Genomic DNA, 22,834 nt, shown 5'->3' on the forward strand with positions numbered 1-22,834 from the left:
TTGTCTTTTAAACAATCAGCATCAATCCAACATTACACAAGATGATAAATTCCTGCCTTCCCTTAAACCTCACTCCTCCAAAACATTATTCTGCATGTGTTGTTCCCACAATTTCTATTTTTTTCTATGTAATTTCTCCTACCCTTTTCTAAATATCCCACCTCTGATTCTTTTATCTCTTTTACAATATTCACTACTTATAAATACAGTTGTTTTAGACTTGATTTCCATTTTCTAGTAATTGCTTTTTTGGCAACCATCAGAATGAAATAATAACAGGTCTTACTATGCCTAGGCTCTTCAGATCCTGTAGCCCAGATAAAAAAAAAAATAATAATTTCCTTAGTTATTCCCATTCTGACAAGAGTATTCTGTAGGGAATTTTAAAGCCTGCCAACTCATTATACTCCCAAAACATATATTCCAAATTACCTCTCATCCCTATCACACATCCAACATTTGCCATCTACCAGAGGAAATATTCTCTGGAATCTGTTTGTTGTAATAAAAATACATATGCAAACACTTCCAAGCAAAATTCATAAATCTTGAAGACTTTCTTGCATATTTGGGAGCAGTACATATGTCCTCCCATGGTTTCCTTGTGAATTGCTTAGGCAATCTCTCTTTCCCATCTTTTCTAACCTTGTCTGATTGATTGATTCCTATAGCTATCATGCCATATTTTATATGCCCTACTAATTATCTATTTTTTAACAACTACTGTTCTAGATTCAACTAAGAAGTCCGCCAGTGCTGGTCTTTCACTTAGGATCCCCTTATTCCCTTCTCTTTGCCTGTACTCTGATATCAATCCTTAATAGGAAAGGTAATCTTTAGCTTGAAGTCCAAATGTCTTCTTGGCCTCTTCCTATTGTATTACCTTTCCTTCTGTAGTTATTTGCTCTCCATCAATGCTCACATTTGGCAACAAAATCTCTCAGTGGTTTAGGAGGGTTACTTTTGACAATGGATAGAAAAGCTTCCTCCTTTAAAAGGGATCCCTCACCCTACCAGTGAAACAGAACTGCTTCCCCAAGTGCTCCAACACATACTAGAAGCAAGAGTCATTGAGCATGTTCCTGCACATCAAGTATGAAAGGGCTTTTAATCCAGAATATTTCTGGCTCAAAACAAGGAGCACTCTTGCATACCAGTTTTGGATCTTTCTTCTCTCAATCTTTTTGTAAATATTCCAAAATTCAAGATGTTGACCATTCAAACAGTTAGCTTAGGTCCCAAATCAGGGTGTATTATAGTAACTTTAGACCTTGAAGATGCTTACCATTACATTCCAATAGCAAGTAATGTCAAAAGAATCTAAAATTTTATAAGTCTAGGTCATATTATTAAATGTCTTTCTATTTATATGCTGCAGTATTCATAACATGAGGGAGTCCGCCTCCAGCTAACTCGTATGTCCGGCCAGTATACCAAAGTCAAAATGCTACTATAAGGTACATGCGACGCTGCACAGCAGTTAGCAAATGTCAGGTATGAAGTGGATAGCAGCACATTACCTACCTCAGAACTTTTCTGCTACCTATCCAATTGCCAGCTCTGGTCGTTACTCGCCAGTGAAGTTGTGTTTGTGCTTCAGATAAATACTCCGTTGGGGGGCTTTCTTTATTCCTTTTGGCTACTGTGTTGCTTTTTGCAGTGTGTACATGTCAGCTAGGAAGGGCAAGTTTCAGTGTGGAAGACAGATTCCATACAAAGACTCCCATGAGCTTTGCTTGTTTTGTCTAGGCCCAGATCACAATCACACCTCCTGTGCAGTCTGCAAGGCCTTTGTTCCAAAAACCCTCTGTAGCCGTCTAGTTTCCCTTAGGGTTATACTTGGAAAATCAGTGTCTTAAGCACTTAGCTCAAGATATAGAACTGACGTTGGGCCCTTCAGAAGAGCCATAACTCAAGAAGGCCAAAAAGCCTTGGCTTGACCTAACGGCTGCTCCCTCTGTTTCGGGCATTTCTCCCAAGGCCAGTTAAGGCCCAGAGGCCACTTCGGAATCTATACAGCCTCCTAAGATGAGTACCACCGTGGAAGCCATAAAGGAATCTGCAGGCATGTCCCAGAGGGATGCACAGGCAGGAACCACGGCTGGTTATCTCTGAAGGCCCACGCAGAGTCACTCAGATTGTTGTGCACAAAGATGTCTGTACGGATGTTGTGGAATGCCGCCTGAAGTCAGGCCCCCATCAACTTTTCACCACCTGGCTCCTGAGGCTCCAAAGAAGAAGAAACTTAAAGCTAAACATGTTTTTCTGGTTCCTCAGGACCAGGCCACCCAATCAGACTCCTGACTGGCAGCCCTTTACCCAAGGCCTCTTTAATACCTTCATGGCCCTCTGCCAGACCTCAGATCCTTCTATTTCTTCACTGGCCCTTTCTCCTTCTACCCCCCCTGAAGAGGCCTTCAGTGGACATCTCTTCTGTTGAGGAAGATTCACCAGGGGATGAATCTCTGGCTTACTTTATTCAAACTGCTTCTCCTCTAGGATATGCCTCCCCAGAGGAGGAATCTAATGGTACGGATTCCTCTGGGGAGGATATTTCCTTTAGGGAGATCATCTTGAAGATGAAGAACTTTAAGTTGCTTTGCTGCCAGGTCTCTGAGATACAGAAAAGGTACTATGACTACCTTCTGATGGAATCCCCTAATCCATCAGCCATCCCCTCCTATCCTGCCAGCCTTCTTAGATGCCGTCACTGCAGCTTCCAGGTGCCCAAATTCCCACCCTCCAGCTCCAAAACACCCAGACAGATTTTACAAAGGAGCCTGAGTATGCCAAATTCCTTTTCAAGGCACCCTCTGCTGATCCAGCTACTATTTCAGTGGCAGCAGATAAAGCTTCCAAGCTTTTGTGTTCCACCTCTCTGCTCCCCTCTGATAAGGAGAGCAAGATCATGGAGAGACCGGGGAAAAGTGTATACCTCTACAACCTTGGCAATAATCTTTCAGACACACGTGGCCAAATATTCCCTGGCTCTTCTAGCAGATGCAGCGAAACTTCTGGCAGAGCTCCCAGATTCACCCAAAGCCAAACTCTCAACCATTCTTAATTCCTCTTCCCAGGTTACCAGGCACTCCATCAAATAAAGGTATGATTCTGTGGAGGCCTCATCTAGGGCTGCAGCTATGGGGTCTGTCCTGAGAAGGTATTCATGGCTTACACTACAAACTTTACCTGAGGATATCAAAGCTAAGCTTATGGATGCCCCTCTGGACAACAAAACCTTATTTGGCAGTGCAAGCTGCAGAGCTTTTTAACTCATTCACTCAGGAGCAGCTCAGAAAAAGCTGCCTGCTTAATTCCACCATAGGAACAACAGTACAGCCTGAGCTCATTTTCAGAAAATTCATTTGCAATGCCATACAGAAAAAAATGTTCATAACTCTAACTATAAGAGCTAGACTAAAAATGTAAATGCGAAAGTTGTTCAGCAGACACTGACCTTTCCAACAGTGTAAAAGTTGATAATGCACATCAAAGTCATTATTAAATATTTGGCAATGAATGTTGATACTGTGCATATTTTTTACCTTTTTGGAAAAGCAACACACAATATATTGGTCAATGTACCATGTAGACCCATACAATTTGTATTTCATTTGTTAGTATGAATGTCAGCTTTAAAATGATACCTTTACCATTATGGTGTGATGCTCCTTTATGGAGATATTCACAGAAATATGATTAATATAATATTTCTCATAATTGATAAACAAAGCACATCTCATCACCTGTAACAGACAGAGCCTACATACCAGTGTAGAAGTTGTGAGTCTCAATGTCAGCTACAAAATGATGCATCATTTGTGTGATCACCATGCTCACTTGCAAAGACATGGTCATTATGTATAATTTTCATAATCCTACAAGACTAAAACTGTGATATCTGTACTTGTGTACAGTGCACAGACACGGTTTTTTACCATGTTGTAAGGAGTGATACTGTCTTCAAAATGAGGTATTAATTGGCATACTGACATGTTCCCTTGCAAAGTTATTTACCAAAATATGAAAATAATAATATTTCCATAACCTAACATCAAAACAAACTTTGATATCTGCACATGTGTACAACATACAGGCACAATTATTTTGCCTTGTTGGAACCAGCAATACTGTCTTCAAAATGAGGTATTACTTAGCACATTCAGATTCTCCCTTGCAAAATTATTTATCAAAATATGAAAAAAATCATAATTTCCATAACCTAAGTCCGAAACAAACGTTGATATCTGTACATGTGTACAACATCCACATTCAGATGCCCCCTTGCAAAGTTATTTACCAAAATATGAAAACAATCATAATTTCCATAACCTAAGTCCGAAACAAACTTTGATATCTGTACAACATACAGAGAGAGTTCTTTTACCATGTTGGAACTATCAATAGTGTCTTCAAAATGAGGTATTACTTAGCACATTCATATGCTCCCTTGCAAAGTTATGTAACAAAATATGAAGAAATTCATAATTCCATAACCTAAGTCCGAAACAAATTTTGATATCTGTAGATGTGTACAACATAGAGGCACAGTTCTTTTACCATGTTGGAACTATCAATACTGTCTTCAAAATGAGTTATTACTTAGCACATTCAGATGCTCCCTTGCAAAGTTATTTATCAAAATATGACAAAAATCATAATTTCCATAACCTGAGTCCTAAAAAAATTAATATCTGTATGTGTACAGCATTCAGACCCAGTTGTTTTACCATGTAGACACATATGATTGTAAATATACACATTTTTAGTCTAGTCAACATACTGCTGAATGGGTACATGGAAAAAGAAAAAGCAAGGTAAGGACCGCCATTCCACTAATGAACCCAGGACAGGCATGGGACTTCAGTGGGAGGCAAGGCCATCTGATCTGTCTGATAGCTGTGCTGGCTACCCACTCAGACAGCTGATACCACTACAGTCTCACAACCTCCTTCATTGTCAGCAGTCTGCCTTACCTATGCCTTTTATCTTTACATGTGTCCATTCGGCAATGGTCCTAAGGGATCAAGTTCTGTATTACTAAGCCCTTCCTGTCATCTAAACTCTACACATTCCTGATACAAGCAGAATAAAAAAAAGAAGTATTGCAGGATGGTTACTAACATATTAGATTGTACGTGCTAGCACTCTCCTAAAACAGTTGTTCTTTCTCAGCATCTTCACCAGCTCCTTACCACAGTTATTTGCCAAACTCAGAAAAATATATTTTGCACAACGCATTTCACAATGGAGTTTCTTACCATACTGGTCCTACTTGGTCATGGATGTTTTCCATTCTTCTCACAAGCTGCACATTACCAATCCTGCATAGCTCTCCTCACACCACTGTGGAGGTCAGTCAAGAACAATGCAATGCCCTCCTCAGTTAGGTAAACGCCATCCCTTCTGAACAGTTGAACATCTTCTGCGGTGATGCTGTCATGACAGATTGTAGATCCACCAACCCTGTGCATCAAACCATGCATGAACCCATTCTGTAAATGTCTGGCCTTGTGCGCTTCCCATTGACTATTTGCTGTTTTTCATATCTGTCGAGGAATTATGTCAAACCACACTAAATGACAACATACCCACCATGACTGCAGATGTTCAAAAATTGCTCTGATTTGAAACCGTAGCCTTCCATGTGGTTGACGGATGATATCATTCCCTCCAATGTGCAGCACAAGGATGTCAGGCTCAGTGTAGATGGAACACCTCTTCCAATAACTGCAGGAGTCTGCTCCAAAGCATACCTCTTCTTGCAATTCAGTATACCTTCACACTGGATGTGGGGAAGCTCAAGTTGCACTGGTTTCAGTTATGGAGGCATGGCTGGCAGCCCAGTGAATGTAGAAATGGCCACATACCCACACTCTCACTTGTCATTCTCCTGCTTGTGAGGCTATGTCAGTGTCAGAAGGTGGACGAACCTGCACAGGAAAGAAAATGAAAACAGATTATTACTGATATTTGACAGATCTATTGGAAGAGTACAAATATATGTATATCATAATGCATTACTTGGTGAGACCATCCAGATCTTCACAGCTATCCACAGGGGCATTATTTTGTTTTTATAAGGTACATACATACCTACCGCCCATATATATATACATATATATATATATATATATATATATATATATATATATATACACACACACACACACTCAGGTTTTATATAAATATATATATATATATATATATATATATATATATATATATATACACATACAGGAAGAAAAAAATCAGGGGTTTAGGAGGGTAGGTAGTTGATGAAGAATGAGGGAGGGGTTGCTTGCAATGACTCCAAGAAGAGAAAAACCACATCCTGGCTTGTGCATTTATCAAAGCGATAACTTCTACTTATGTAAATAACAGTGACAGCAGCTGAGACTTTTCCCAGACAAGTGATAATGACTAACTGCTACATTATAACTGCACATACTGCTAATGTGAAAATGACCTTCCTTTCATTATTGCAAAGATATGCATGCTGAGACACAGGTGATAATTGCTGCACATAACCTGTTGAGTCGGCATTTATTATATTACATTGTGCAGCTCTTATGTAACAGAGACTCATTATCATCAGTAAGGAGAACACCTGAGTAATTCAGTAAAATTGTATAACACATATATTGAGCCCTTCCTCCCACTTAAATTCCACAAATGACTGACAAAGCCAAGAAAAAAGCACAAAACATATGGTAGCTCCATGCTTGTAACACTCAGCAAGTAAGTTCAGAGACATCTATAAGAAATTAATTCTATGGAATTTTGCTAGAATTATTGTCATAACTATATAAAGGAACATATGCTATGTCAAATACCACAAAGAAATACAATATTTTGTAGGTAAAAATTGTACAGAAACAGCTAGCAGAACCAAGTCCCGGCAGGAAATAAAGGAAGTAATAGTCAAATCACGTTTCATTTGTATACTGTACCTTGCAACAGCATATACAGACAGGGAGCAAAGGTGGACGTGTCTGAATTTACATAAAAATACTATATCTCATGCCTGATCAAACAAGACAATGAACTGCATCTTCTCCATCTCTCCACCACTTCATCCAACTCACTCCAAAATGTTTCTTTCTCATCCATCGCACACCCAACTTCACTAACAACATTCATCACACTGTGAATTTCCAGCTTCTTAAATATCATTCTATCCAACACTCTTTTCACCTTCAAAACACTCTAGATGTACTGTTCTTCAGAATACCAGCTACTCCATTCATCCTCCTGCCACACCAAGGTAGGAAAATTTTAACCTGCCTATAATAAACCTGGCCTTTCTCTCTCTCTGTGAAAATTTGCCCCTCTTTTGGTACCTATGGTTGATCACCCCTCTTCCAAGCCTGTATGCAACCCGGTGGTATCAAATCATGCCCGACACATCTTGGAAAGTGTGGCTGGAATTGCACAAAGACCCCTAGGGATGTTAGCCTTGTGACCACCTATAAATATGAGGACCTGTAAGTTTGCAAGGGTGGGAAACTGGTATCAAGCCGAATTACTTTGTGGTATGGTGAGCAAAGCAGGCTCCTTGATAGACTTGGAAAAGGTGTATACTTCCATTACTTTGGCCTCCAGAGTAATAAACTGCAAGATATATATATATATATATATATATATATATATATATATATATATATATATATATATATATATATATATGAAGACAAATCCCAAAGTACACCCAATCACTAATCACCAGTCGGGGCCGCTATCCAACTGGCAAGTGAACTGTGAAAACGTGGCTATGTCCAAAAAGTAAAACAAGCTGTTTGCACAACTAATCCACAATTAATCCAAATATAAGAGCGCGTTCAATGCATAAGCGGTGCATTGAACCGTGAAAGCGCTTACGAATAAAAGTTTTTTTCTACAATTTTGTGATTCGACTACTTTTGGGAATTGAACAACAACGCAATCTGTTTACTACGAACTTCACTAGATACATGTCTAGGGTATCTTTGGACTTATACAATATACAGTGTCAACATATACAGCGTCAACGTGTATATTTGGATTAATTGTGGATTAGTTGTGCAAACAGCTTGTTTTACTTTTTGGACATAGCCACGTTTTCACAGTTCACTTGCCAGTTGGATAGCGGCCCCGACTGGTGTTCAGTGATTGGGTGTACTTTGGGATTTGTCTTCATCTTTTGCTCTTGGTCTATCGCCTGGGTGTTTTGCCTATATATATATATATATATATATATATATATACACACACACATATAGAAAGATATATAGTTAGATAGATATATATTGACTTATGTAAACACAGATAGATATAAAGTACCAGACAGGCAATCTGCAACACATACGAGAAACAGATGCAGAGATCCGGCATGAATCAAATTGCTAAGTTCCCAGACTCTCAGCCCAGTTCATCTCTCCCAGAATGTAGAAAAGCATATGGCTAAATGCAATCAGAATGCAAGTAATGCACACCCTAGATTGGCTGCTTCTGTTTAGGTTATTAGACACTATGCCTGGCTTAAAGGTCAGCCTCTATAGATGTATGTCAAATAGGAGGTCTTGAATGCTCCCTCAGATAGACTATCCTTCTTTGGGAAACCCTCCAAGGATATAGTAAAAAAAAAGTAGGAAAATGGTAAGAACATGCATGACCTTTCAGTCAGGTGAAACCATTTTTACATCTACCTGTGCTTCTATGATTGTTTTTGCAGGCACATTTACAATGTTAAATCCTGGATCTATTAGCATTATCATGTAATTTGCATCCGGGTTTTAAAACCACCCTTCTCAGTTTAAGCCTCAACCTTGATTGTATCAAGACCTTTCTGGTGTGACCCCGACATAGAAGACTGCACAGTGTATCATCCAAATGAGACATCTATTGCACTGAGCATGTACATTTTCCAACCAACTGGCAGGGATGGATGATGTTTGGAGAATTCCTGAAGGTTTTGTGTTATAGGGGCTCCACCAATGTAAGGGTTGCTCAAGTCAGACTGCCTATACAGATGATGCAGGGGTTCCTCACAACCCTTTGGAATCAGCACTGGCAAAACGTGGATATAGAGCTCTTCAACATGGCCTGCATCAAGAAGGAAGTTTCATGGTGGGCAGAAGGAATTCCAAGTGTCTTCTGCAAGCTCCCAGCCCATAAAGAAGTTTGAGTTATTGGGGTGAGCAGGTGGATTGAGAGAGAGAGAGAGAGAGAGAGAGAGAGAGAGAGCACATCAGTCAAAAAGTGACAGGTGATAACCTAGCTTTGTGAAAAAAATGTCTGCATGGGTAGGTCTGTATCTAACCTCAACTTAAACTGAGGATTGTGCTACAATCTGTGGAACTGTCAGGAAAATAAGCTTACAGAGAAGCATCAGCACTTGGATAAAAAAAGTGTTTAGGAGATGTTTTCAATGCAGTAAGCACTTAAGTGCTGAAAATAATATAATCATTTAGCATTCTTGAGGCCAGCTATGTCGAGCTATGTCGAGGCAAAGAGTAATTACCAGTTTTAGCCATTTTGATCATACATTATGGATGCAGTAACACAAAAAAACACTAAACTGGCGAAAAACCAATAAAGATGAACTGAAAAGCAGGAATGGTTGATTTGCAACAATTAATTATACTGTTTTGTTAGGCAATATAGTACTCGAGCTTTAATGGCGGGGACCAATGCTACTGCAAAAGTAACTGTACAGCAAAATCATTCCCACTCACCAGAAAAGGTATCTAGTAAAGGGCATTTAAGTAGTTAGCATTAATCTAGGTGCGTAGCTGATAAAATGCATTGTTTGCCACTAACAATGAAGAATACTTGTTTAAAAAAATGTCTATTGTTGAACATTATTTGGATGTATTTTATAACAGCACTCGTCCTAAAATATTTGGTTTACATAAAAATCTTAATTTTCAAAAAAGCTAGAAATATGTCACGGTCGCAAAAAAAAATAGAAAAGTTAATACATTTTACATGATAGAACGCATGTTTTACTCCCCGCTTAACATCTCAGTCGGTTAAGGACACTATTCATAGTAACAGGCTACATTAAATGAAAGCAATTTATTATTTACACACACTGATGTACGGTAGTCTCATCTCTAATAACATTGCTAGAAATTAAATCTCGTTATTCTTGCTGATATATATATATATTTTTTAATCTAGATACCAACAAGCATCCTAGAGTGTTCAGGTGCTGCTTAGCATAGAGTGTCACAACAGGCACAGAGACTGCACTCGATCCTTGGATACTACTGTACATTAAAAAATCAAACAATGTCTGACTTCTTGAACAATGCACTAGTTTCATATCTCGATTTTCCCAACGGAAACACAAAGCAAATGGGTCTAGCATCTCGTGAGCGAGTTCTTATATGGTAGTGATGTGAGGGTGTCAAAATTTGAAGATTAATGGATTACTTTGCTAATGACTCAAGGCATCAGATATAGGTGCTTAAATGATTTCTGAGGTACATGGCCTCCTCCTGATAGCAGGGAACTGAAGAATGGCAAGTATTAAGCAAAGAGCTAAAAGAATCAAACGGAGGAGCCATTATAAATGCTTTAAATTATAATTATGAATGAATGATAAAATGTAAATAAAACATTGCTAGTCGAGAATAAGGCGTTCCTCACTTGACATTTGGGATCAATCACACAGTGGCTTCTTTTGATTAAATTCCAAATTGTCACTGGGCACAGGCAATCACGTGACAGCCAGTTCGGTCCAATTTCAACGTTGTCTCCATGAATTCAGTAGTTTAATAGTAGCATGGTCCCCATACGGCTGTAATCAGTGAATTAGAAAAAAATGCAGCGATTTTATGACTTTTCCTGTGCCACCAAAAATAAATAAGAGCTAACTTTTCTGAGCTCTTAACTGGAGAAGGCCATGAATTACGGATTTGAATGGGAAACTTGTTTTTTTTTTTTTCAATAGTCAGCTGACGCAGAGACTGTTATAGCCATATTGTCTTTCCCTGTTGCAATTAAACATTCTAATATATAAGATTAGCAAGTTTGCCAGAGCTATTCTCCATGGCTTTGTGGAAAATGTTTCTGCGCCTCCCAGTTCCTCCTCTGCATGAACATTGGCATTCTTCATCATGTTATGAATATTGCAGCATACGAATAGGACACAGAATAGTTGTGTAAAATTGAGTAAATTTTATAATCTCGAAATAGTGAAATCCCAAATTTCAGTATTTCGAAACTATAAAGTCAAATGTCCCAAATCCCGAAACTACAAAATCACAAACAGAAACACACCATGCACCACACAACACATACATCATCCAACCCACACCACAACAAATAAAACACAAACAAACCTATGCTACATATAAGCAGGGGGGCTGCACTCCCCTCCCCCTACTTATATATACTAACTCCGAGATTGCACAAACACAGAAAGGAAACTCACGCACACACACAAACATCACACATATACAAACACCTACACATCCAACACTTACACACCCATACTTTCACCTGCATAGACTAACCCACATAAACACATTCACACACACTCAAACTCCCACACAAAACCCTTACAAAACACTCAGCTTAAATTACACATAAATCAACACACAACACCAGACACCATCCACTCACAACACAGCACGTAACGTACTGTAAAGCCATAACCGTGAATTCAAGATATTCAAATTCATGATTATGCACTTTTGTGATTTTAAAGGTTTGACTTTATAATTTCAGGATACTGAAATTCGGGATTTCAGTATTTCGAAATTATAAAGTGAACCCGTAAAATCTTATCATAATCATAGCTGTCCTTCTCTTCTATATGCTGCAGTACTGCTTCCCCCCCCCCCCCCCCGCCTTCCCCCTGATGCTTGCATGATACCTGGTTACAAGTCTTCTCACTTTATCAGACTGGTGCTTTGCGACATTCAATTTTAAGGTAGGTACGTGCTGACATCCGCTTTATACCCAATGTGTCTTTATGGCTGATGTTTGCTAACTGATGTGTGCCATCACACATACCTTACAATAGCATTTAGATTTTGGTACGCTGGCTGGACGTACAAGTCAGCCGGAGGCAGACTCCCTCATGTTATGAATACTGCAGCATATAGAAAAGAAGGACATCTATGGTTATGGTAAGATCTTGCACAACTATTCTTTGTCTGCATTACCCTTTGGGCTGCCCACTACATTAAGTGTTTACAAATTGTATATCCACAGTGGTATCCCACTACAGAATACAGGATATTCATGTTTTTCCTTATTTGGACAGTTTGTTTATTTTTGCAGTGTCTTTGTCCAGGTGTCAGGAGTCCTTAAAGGTATCTTCCTTCTCATAACATCTGAGATGTCAGGTAAATATGTAGAAATTGTCTGTCACTCCTTCACATGGGATTGTGTTTCTAGGTTGTCTGATGCTGTAAAAGGATTTCCTTCATCAAAAGAACAATGTGTATCTGGGAGTCTTCCTGATCTTTTTGTCCATTCTCAAGCTGCTGACCGAATTTCTCAGCTAATAGGCCTCATGGTCTCTACAATTCTCAGTATTCCCTTTGCCAGGCTACATATGAGGAAAATGTAGTACCTCAACAATATGCTAACCCAACATTCTCATTCCCTGGGATTTCAAATTCCATTCTTGGGCTTTATCAATTCAGAACTACGGTAGAGAGATCAGATGGCTCTCAATCCAAGTCTCTCTTTTTTCCTGCTTACCCATGGACCAATTCCTTAGATTTTGCTTGGGGAGCAGTTTCAAAAGGGATAAAAGTGCAAGGACTTTGGGACAGTTTAGAATGAACAAAGCACATCAATATCAAAGACACGATGGCCATGATTCATGCCATAAAGTCTCTCCATCATCATTCGGACCTTGGCATTTTCCAGATAATTACAGAGAACACGACCGTTATGTGGTACATAAATTGGGGGGGGGGGCTCAATCACCGGGTCATACTTGGTGTGCCGGTTGGTAGTGATAGCGTGGGGGTTAGCTCTTCAGCATTATTTAACTCTACAGGCATCCTACACACTGTCAGGGTACACTAAAGTGGCAGATAAGTTAAATGGATCTGAAGTGGAAACTCAAAGTACTTCCAGGAACTGATCCAGATATGGGGAACACCATGTAGATCTGTTTACCTCCTTTCAAAAAAGATAACTAAACCTATGCTGTTCCAGGACTCCATGCAAGTAGGCCTGGAGAAGAGATGCTCTTTCAGTTCCCTGGTCAGGAATACTCATATGCACTTCCACCTTTTCCAGCCATTTGCAGGGTAATTTTGAAGATTCAGACTCTCCAAAAATCAAAATTGTTTTTCCCTTAACGAATTGGCCAGAGGCAAATGCCAGAAGCTTATTCACCCAGGGCAAAGGGAGAGTGTAATTCACCCAAACATCACCTACTACAACCAATTTGCCTGGATAATTCAATTTTCATACCTTTTAGGCACCTATTTCATGGGGACATACAAGAGGTACTGAAGGAGGCAACAAAGCCTGCTACTAGAAAACTATATATTGGCAAATTGAAGAGATTTTCTAGTTGGTGCCTAGCGAACCCATCAGGAATTTTGTACCACTTTAGTTCAAATATTTGCATGAGATACTATCCTCTGGCCTTTCTTATTCCTCTATAAACGTTCATCTTGTGGCCATTTTAACATGTTTGCCATTGGATCCCCCTCTGTGTTCTGTTTATAATCAGTTTCTAAAAGAAGTCTTACACCTGAGACTTCCTTGGGCTCTCAATTTTGTGCTGGAAAAACTGTCACCCTTTCAACCTGCCTGTCAAGCTGACATAAGGTTCACTACTTGAAAAAAATGTTCTTCTCATTGCTCTGAAATCTGCAGGAAGAGTATATGAGTTGCAAGATCTCATGGCTGATATCTGTTATGTGATTTTTCACAAAGACAGTAGCACTCTACACACAAACCCCTCTTTTGTGTCCAAGATTATTTCAAAGCTTACATTCGACAAGGCTATTTATTCAGATCCTAAAAACAAGGGAGAAAAGATTCTCCACAATCTGAATGTGCATAGGCAACTCTGGTACTATTTTGACAGGTGGTGGTAAGGCACATTCTACTAGAGCCTTAGCTTCTATGATGGCATACCAGAAAAGGGTGGACTCTTGAAACATTTTAGAGGTGGCAACTTGGTTATTCCTCCATACGTTTATAAAGCACTACAAATCTGATTTACTTTCCAGGTCCAGAGCGGACTTTGTTAGGACAGCTCTCCAGTGTCTCCTGAACCCTTGTACTTCATTTGCCCAGGTTGGATAAGCAATGGTAGTCTGCCCATGGGCTACTGCAGCAGTGAGAATGTTGAACACAGTACAGTTGTGTAAGTTGCAATTACCCGCAACAGTAGATGTTAGAATTCTTTAGTGCTGCAGTAGCCACACCCACCCACCCTCATCCTTGTATATAGTTTTACTGAGCTACAAAATTAGATGTTATTTATGTCTTGGTTTAATTCATGATGAGTTGAACATTTTTTGATTAGGGTCAAGAAAGTCCTGAAGATTTTTAGTCAATCTGGTGGGATTAGCCTTTTAGCAAATCAGAGTGACAGTGTGGGAGGAGATGAAAGATTACGGAAGCTGGATGTTTACTATATCTTTGACAAAATGCAACCCATAGGCTACTACAGCAATGAAGAATTGGAACATCTACTGTTATGGATAAGTGCAACTGACACAGATGTGCATTTCTTCTCTGCTCCTTCCATGTTATGAGAGGCTTTTATAATGTTAACCAGGTCCCTGATCAGTATGAACCAAATTCTGGCATCCTCACAAAATGTGAGTAGCGTTTCAGCCATAAATGACAACGCAGTTTTCCAAACATCAGTAGGCCATCCTTTTAGATGATGAAGGATGTGAAAGGCAGCACTATCTCAGATGTGGAATGTGATCATTTCTGAGAGCTAAATACCTTTCAGATCCTCCTGCAAAGGATATGTCAACCAGTTCTCCTTCTAATCATGGGATCATAAAAAGTTACTAGGCTAATGGCCCAAGGCCCTTACAAGACTAGTCAAGTTTTTTCCCCCCTTTTAATGGTACTATTAGTAGACCTGCTGCCCCTGTCCAGACGGGACACAGGTAAAACCACAGGGGTGGATTTGTGATTCCCCATCCAATTATCAAGATAATTCAAGATTATGCTTGAAGAGGGTCAGTGAAGGGCTCTGTTTTACTAAGAATGAAGCTTAATCCAGAGTAGGGTGGAGCCTTTGTGAGATGAACCTACAGGTTGTGTTAATGTCACTTCAAATGTTGAGGTCGCTAGAGCGAGTACGATTTGTCTTGCTAATGTGTAGCATTTTGATCGGGGCAGGGTTGCCTTATAGGCTAGGCAGAGGTCACCCCTGAGTGGTCTGTAGGACATAGAGTACAGGAACAGGGATTTCAGACTATCAGCATAGGACAGGTGTTGGACACCTTGAACTTTCTTTGTAAGGTACTTCTGAGGTCTGTCCAATTTTTGGAGGTGCCGGGCAAGGTACATACCAAAGGGCATGTTACATTCTATAATTGGTCTAATAATGGAGGAGTACAGGGGGTTATAACCTCTTTTTTTTCTAGAGGCAATTCCCTTATTGATCAGATGGGCAACATAAAAGGCTTTCCTTACCACTGTGGAAACATGATGGTTGAAGGAGAGATTGCCGTCAACCTGTGTGCCCAGGTCTCTTACCACGGACTGGGTGCTTAACATATTGTTGTTACTGTAGTACTTTGCAGGGATGTCTCCCTTGCCGAAGGGGATGATGATGCACTTTTTGACGTTTAGCTTGAGCCTGTGACTTTGGCACCAATTGTTGGTTTGAGTAAGACCTTCCTGAAGGGTGGCAGTGTCACTAGGGGATTCAATGATCATGCCCAGCTTGCAGTCATCTCACACTTTTTTAACCACATGCCTTTTGTTTTAGCCTTTACTTCGGAAAAGTAAATTCCAAACAATAGGGGACCCAGCACCAAGCCCTGTGGTACTCCACTGATTACTGGACTGAAGGTGGATGAAGAGTCCCCTATTTTAACTGTGTGTGCTGTATTGGGGAGCCATTTAACAACCCACCTAACTATATACTGGTTTATGTTTAGTTGAGTAAGTTTATCAATGATGCCTGAGTGGGGAATGGTGTTTTAAGGCCTTTGCTAGATCTAAATAGGCTCGAAGAAGTCCACCAAGTTCAGTAGGCACAATTTTGCTTTGTCGAAACCAAACTGGTATGGGTCTAGTGTTTGAGGTTGGCTATATCCTTGCTGATGAGGTCCATGATGATTCTCTCCATGGCCTTGCATATGAGGCTAATCAGACTTATTAGTATGTAATTCCTGGGGCCAGTAGAGGAGCCCTCTTTTTGGAAGGGGATGACAGTGGCAGTTTTCCAATCTGCAGGAACATACCCAATGTTTAGACTGTGGTTAATGAAGATACCCACAGGTGCTGCTAGATCCTGCTTCAGGCAGTTTAGGACAGAGCCAGAGATGTTGTCTGGTCCCATGGAGGCCATATTGTATGTCTTGGAAAGGGCATTAAGGGCCAGTTTGTTAGAGATTTCTGGGGAGGACTTGTGGGAGCAATGTCTTGTGGTATATTGGGCGGTGACAGGGGGAAGAAGTTCTCACTGAAACTATCGGCCAGCAGATTAGCAATATCACCAGGTTCAGTATATGTTGTACCGTTTACAAGTAGTTCCGTGCAAATCTGGGCGTTACCTCTGAGGTTGCGGACGTAGCCAAGGAATGCCTTGTGGTTACCTCTTGGCTAGTGTCACCAATTTATATTTGTAGTCAGCTTTGAATTTTTTCACTAGGTGTGTAATTTGCTTACTTAGTCCAATAACGAAGTCCTTTGAATTTGGGGACCATCTTCCACTGCTTTTGGACAGTAGTTTATTTATCCTGTTATATAGCCTCTTTATGGCAGATGTCCACCAAGCAGGCTTGTTCTTATGTGAGGAACTTAATTTTATCTTATTGGGTACAGCTGAATCAATGCAAATGTGGAGGTGCTTATACAGGGCATTGGAATAAATCTCAGCACTGGTATCCTTGCCATCAGTAGGGGTAAGGGCTATGAAACTAGTAATATTGTCTCGTAAGAAATTGTAGTTAGCTTTGGAGAAATTTTTTAGTTTACTTCCAGCTGGGGGAGGGTCAGATACTATTGTTACTTCTAGTGTGACTGACTTATGGTCAGATCTCATTAGAGATGATTGTATACTTGGGATAGTGCAGTGATCACTCATGTTCATGATTACCAGATCCAGGATGTTTGAACCCCTAGTAGGAGTGTCTATTAACTGGTCCAGGGCATTGGAGTTTACAAAATTCAAGAATCTCTGGGAGAGTGCATTGGTTCAGGTATAGTTAGACCAATCTATTGTTGGGTAGTTGAAGTCTCCCAAAATCAGGGTGTTTGGTGGTATATTGATGGTGTCCAGGTAGGCATTGTGGGTGTCCTGGTTCATGGAGGGGTCCTATAACTGACAATAATCTGAAGAGGAGTTCTACCTACAGACAGTTGTACATGGAGAAGTTTGAGGGACTCATTTAGATGTACCTATCTGCAGGAGTATTTTTTTTTAATAAAAATAGATATTCCTCCTTGTTTGGATATCCTACTCGTCTGATGGTCTGACAGAGTGGAAGGCATTGTAACCCAGTATAGCCAGGGTGCACTCAACAGCTTTGAACCAGGTTTCTTTGACTGCACAGATGTCAGCATCCTACAAGGTGAGGGCAGCTTCCAACAAGTGTAATTTTAGGTTAAGACTCCTAGCGTTTAGCAGCATGATCCTGATGTTGGTTTTTCAGGAAAATTTTACATTGGAAATTTTGTACTTGTGAGATTTCCTAAAAAAGGCACTGGAGGGGGACAAGAGCCTTTGTCAGAAGCCAAAAACCTAGGGGTGACAGCTGAAGACAGTCTTTGGAAAAGTATCAAGGTCTATCAACCATGTCAACCCAGGCAGACAGGAACTGGATCCACTTAGAATGACACCAGAAGTTAAGCCAATTGTTGAAGTCAATCATCTTTTGCTTGTACTGCATCATCCTGGTAGTATGCTGCATAAGGATAGGGACATACCTGCCTGGGACACACAATCCGAGAGCTCAGTCAGGTCTTCCCTTCATGTAATCCAGAGAGGTACATTTCAAGTTGTTCACACCAACATGTACTATGACAGAGTCATAACAGTACTTGCTGCTGAGAGACATGAGTGCATGTGTGATGTTCCAGATCCTGGCACCAGACAGGCAAGCTAACCTTGACGTTCTGCTTATCCAACCTGGTGAGTGGCACATCAGTGTATCTCACTGTAGTCTCACCTATAACTAGTGCATTTGGTTTTGTGTTAACCTTAATGGCTAACCTGGTGAGACACTGGCATGTGTGTTTCTGGGTACTGTGGTTATCTATATGTGAGCTATGTGTGGTGTGCTTGTATCTGGGAGGTTTCTGTGCTATGGGTAGGTTTTTAGAGAGGACCTGTGCATATATGGGGTTGTGTGTTGGTTGCATGGTGGGTATGGGTGGTGATAAGCGAGTGCTGTCAACCTCCTTGGGGTCAGGCATACTGACCCATGAGGGAGAGTTGATTCTATTTTTTTATGTAGATGTGCCTCTCGCATGTTGAGATTGAGTACCATAATAGAAGTGGGTTGCCAGTGTACATGCTACATTGCCTCAGGATGCCTACCTAATTCAACCAAGTGGCCTGGAGAAATGGAGGGGTATTGTCCTTCCATAGTGCTAGTTAAGAGGTGTGGTTTGACATGGATTGACCTGAAATGGCCTGTTGGGGCTCCTATGATAGGGTAGCCCACTAGTGTAGATGAAAAGATCTAGATAGGGTAGCTCAGAGGCTGTACTGATCTGTAGACTGAGAGAGTCACCACTGAAAAACAGACTATAGCTAAGGGAATATTTACTGTTCCTATACATGGCAAACAATAATTTGATCTGCATGTTAATGTTGGGATAGAGTGCAGCCTTTTAAAATAAATGAAAAAAACTTACTCATGGGCAAAATAGCCAATCAGAAGCTCAAAACAGAGCCCTAGTCCAATGAGCTTCAACGGATGGGTCTCTAGTCACACACCTCCTGCCACAAGGGTGCAGAGGGCCCTCTCCAGAAAAAGTTTGCTGGGGTTAGTGCACAATTCAAATGCAAACAGAGCTAGACACAGCTGGATCAGTGGCTGCTCTATGCTACATAGTACAAGTGCCCAGAACACAGGAATAAATGCAGTCATTGAAAAACAGGCACAAATTACAGTAAAAATACAGAAATAATCAGCACAAACAGTTAAAACAGTTAGCAAGTGCATATATACATGCAATAATGGTCTTATTTTTTGTTGTAACCCTAAAACATTTAGCCATCATATCTGTGGGGAAATTCCTACATCCGTTAGTGGCTAACCACCACCTGGTGAAGCTGAAGTACTTCACTCTCTGAGTATGCATTTTGAACAATCAGACTTTGGCTTCTACTTTGGCACTGTCTGCCCATGATCATCAGTGGACATATTACCAGCACAGCAATTTGCCCCTAATAAGGATTCAGAGTTCCTGAAGTTGTAGGCCAAGATTTATGCTGCCACATTGACTAGCCAGCTCATTACAAAAAATAATACTCGTCAGGATCCACCTCCTAAGTAACCCAGTGAATGCATGGGGGGCATGCTGCAGGTAGTATTTTATGTTTGATGTAGCAGAAACACATGCCAGGATAGTGTCATTTGTGGTGGTGCTTTTAAGACCTGTTTGGTAGACAAGTTAAAGATGTTCATTCTGATCTGAAGAGAGGTTAGGAAGTTGCTTGTGACCAATTGCTGAGACCAAGAAGCCAGTGCTACCTATATCAGAAAAAGGGGGAAGCATCTCATAGTATGCAGACTTTCTGCTTGCTTTCACCCAGGAAGAAATTCCTGCTTCTTGCATATCATCAACCTTGCATGTAGTAAAAGGATCCACCTCAGCTTGCTGCCTCTAGTCTAGAAAATGGATAGCATTCAGTTTGTGAGGTTTGTTAATGCCTCAGCGGCTATTATCATGAGCAGCTGGGTGATACAGCTGTTTGGGAAGGTCACTCCCTACACATTGGCCTAATCCCCATCCTCTCTATGCTCTCCTGGATTCCTGTCTTTATTGTCTTTGCTGAATTTAGTAGTTTGTTTTCCATTTCTAAGATGCCATCAAGCTTATATGCTTTAAGACAGGTGTTTATACCTCAGGTTCCTTCAGGTCATGAAGAAGTAAGAGACATTTGTCCAATCCTGGTTCTTTGACATACTAATTGCCTTTTTCTCTATAAAACATTCTGAATGTTGTTACTCTAGGCTCTTCTCTTGCTGCTGGAGAAAACTGTCGTTCTCCTTATTTTTATTTTTCTCACATTCAGTTTTGTCATCCTTACAAAAACATCCTCCACATTGTGGTGGTTGGGCAGTTCTTTCAGTCCAACTCCTAACCTTTGGTTTAACAGTTGTGCATATTTTCATCAAGCTTGTTGCTCTGCATATCTCCTCTGCAGCTTCTAATTTCCATGTTTTCTTATCTAGATGATTGGCATCTGTTAAGCTTCTTTCACTCAGGAGTTGTTAATATGTGCTAAGTATAAGCTCATTCAGGTGTCTCACCTACTGGGAATAGCAATGAACCTTCCCAAGTCCCAGGTGACTCTCCTCAGAGGTAGGATGCTGAATTTTTTGAGAAAAAAAAGAATTCAGTTCCATGAATTGTTTTCACTCCAGAGTGCTTCTACCATTCAAGATTACTTTAATTTTGAGCACTTTGCCTGCACTTTTATTTCCCATCAGGTGTTTCGCTTTCTGAGGTCTTATGCCTGCTGCCATAGCAGCAATATCCTTTACTCACTGAAATATGTGTTGTGATCAGGTAGAGCTGGCCATATAATGGAGACTGCAGTTAAAGGCCTCCATTCTTCTCTTCAAGTCACAGGTGTCAAATGAGTGGGCCTGTGTTGGTAGTTAACTCTAGTGTCATCTGGATTTTATCACTGTTGCTTTTTTCTTCCTGTGCATGTAGATGCCCTTCCTTAATCACTTTTGCAGTATTCTGTGCAGTAAGGATGTCCCGACAGCATACCAAAGCCCCTGCATGTGCTGTGTTTCAGATGCATAACATACATCCAAGGCGTAAAGTACATAAGTGATATACAAGTGCCGTATCCTCAGAACTTCTTTGCCACCAGCCTGAACAAAGCATTTTGAATTCAGTTTGAAGGTCATATACAGTACAGTTCTCCAAGCTTAGGACAGATGAGCACTACACTGGGGACTTTCTTTTTCATCATTTGTTTTATTGAAGGTACATAACATTCAGAAGGGGGAAATGTGATTGTGGGAGGCAGATTTCCCTTAATGATACACACAGGAAGTGTCTTTCTTTTTTTATTTTTTGTCTGGTTGTGGATTACAACCACAAACCGTGAGATATTTTCTATGCATTTGTTCCTAAGACCCTGAGCCATAATTTTTCACCCTTTCTATTTAGCCAACCACTGGTTAAAATTACTCACTCAAGGGAACATGGCTTCTGAATCTACCCACCTGGACATTCATCATCTTTAGAAAAAAAAAGTCAAAGTTATGACTGGAGACTTCTGCTGTTCACCCTCTGCCAGATATCTCTATAGGGTAAGATGGTGACCAAGGAACTTCCATTTCCAACACCTGCCCAACTGTCATGACCCAGTTGGAAGTCAACACAGAGCATGCTATTTGCATGTCTTTTGAGGCTGAGCTGACATCTTTTGTGGATGAGAAGGGGGAACCATGGTAATTTCCGAATGCAGAGGGGATTCCACAAATCCTTGTAAGAGAAGAAATGCCAGGTTCCCATACAGAGATAAGACAGTATTCAGAACCTCTTATGTTTGTTAGGGTAGATGTTCTGTAAAAAAGAAAAACAACAAGGCATATGGCAACACCTCACCCAAGATCTTTTTAAAGTTCTTATAGCTTTGAAGCCTCCTCGGGGTTTGTCAGTCCCTCCTCCTGTTGGTTCTTCTTCCACTCCCTCTAGAAGTTCTAGAGAATCTGATTCATCTGATGAGAATTGAGGATCTGGATTCTGGGAAGGAATCTTTGGCTTATTCCTTCCAGATTCACTCACCTCTTACTTTGAGGTCTGATGAGGAGTATACTCTTTCCCCCGACTTGCTGTTTAAAGAAAATTCTTTTGGGGATACAGTTATTAAAAGAATGGAACATATTCATTGAGAAAGCTCTCAAATGTCAGTCCAAAAGGGATACTATGATTTTTTACAGACAGATTCTCCAGACATTCTGCTTTTCCTCCTAGTTTGAAAGTTCTTTTAGACACAGTCTCATCCTTTTGCTCCTGAAAAAAACAGGTTCTATAAGGTTACAGAAGCTCAGAAGTTTTTGTAGAAGAATCCCTCATCGGGCCCTTCTGTGATTTCCCTCTCAACTGACAAATCTATAAGTTGTTTCTTTCAAACTCTTACCATCAGTTAAGGATAGTATACCTCTGCTACCAAAGCTTTCAGGGCCATCAAATCAATTACCAGATACGTATGACTAAGTATGTGGTTGTCCTTCCTGCCAAACTGGAGGGGGGGTTTTAGCTGACATGCCTTAGTCTGATTCTAAAACTTCTGCTCACTCTTTGCTGGTTTCAACTTCACAAGTAGCTCGCTAATCCATCAAATGCAGCTATGATGATACTGATGCATCATCCAGGGCAGCTGTGCCATGCTGGTCATTAGGAAGTTTTCCTGGTTTCACCTTGAATCCTTTCCAGATAATGTAAAGGCAAAATTATCAGACTGTCCTTT

Source organism: Protopterus annectens, chromosome 4.part1, assembly GCF_019279795.1.
Source record: "Protopterus annectens isolate FY-2018-M chromosome 4.part1, PAN1.0, whole genome shotgun sequence".
Taxonomy (NCBI): domain Eukaryota; kingdom Metazoa; phylum Chordata; order Ceratodontiformes; family Protopteridae; genus Protopterus; species Protopterus annectens.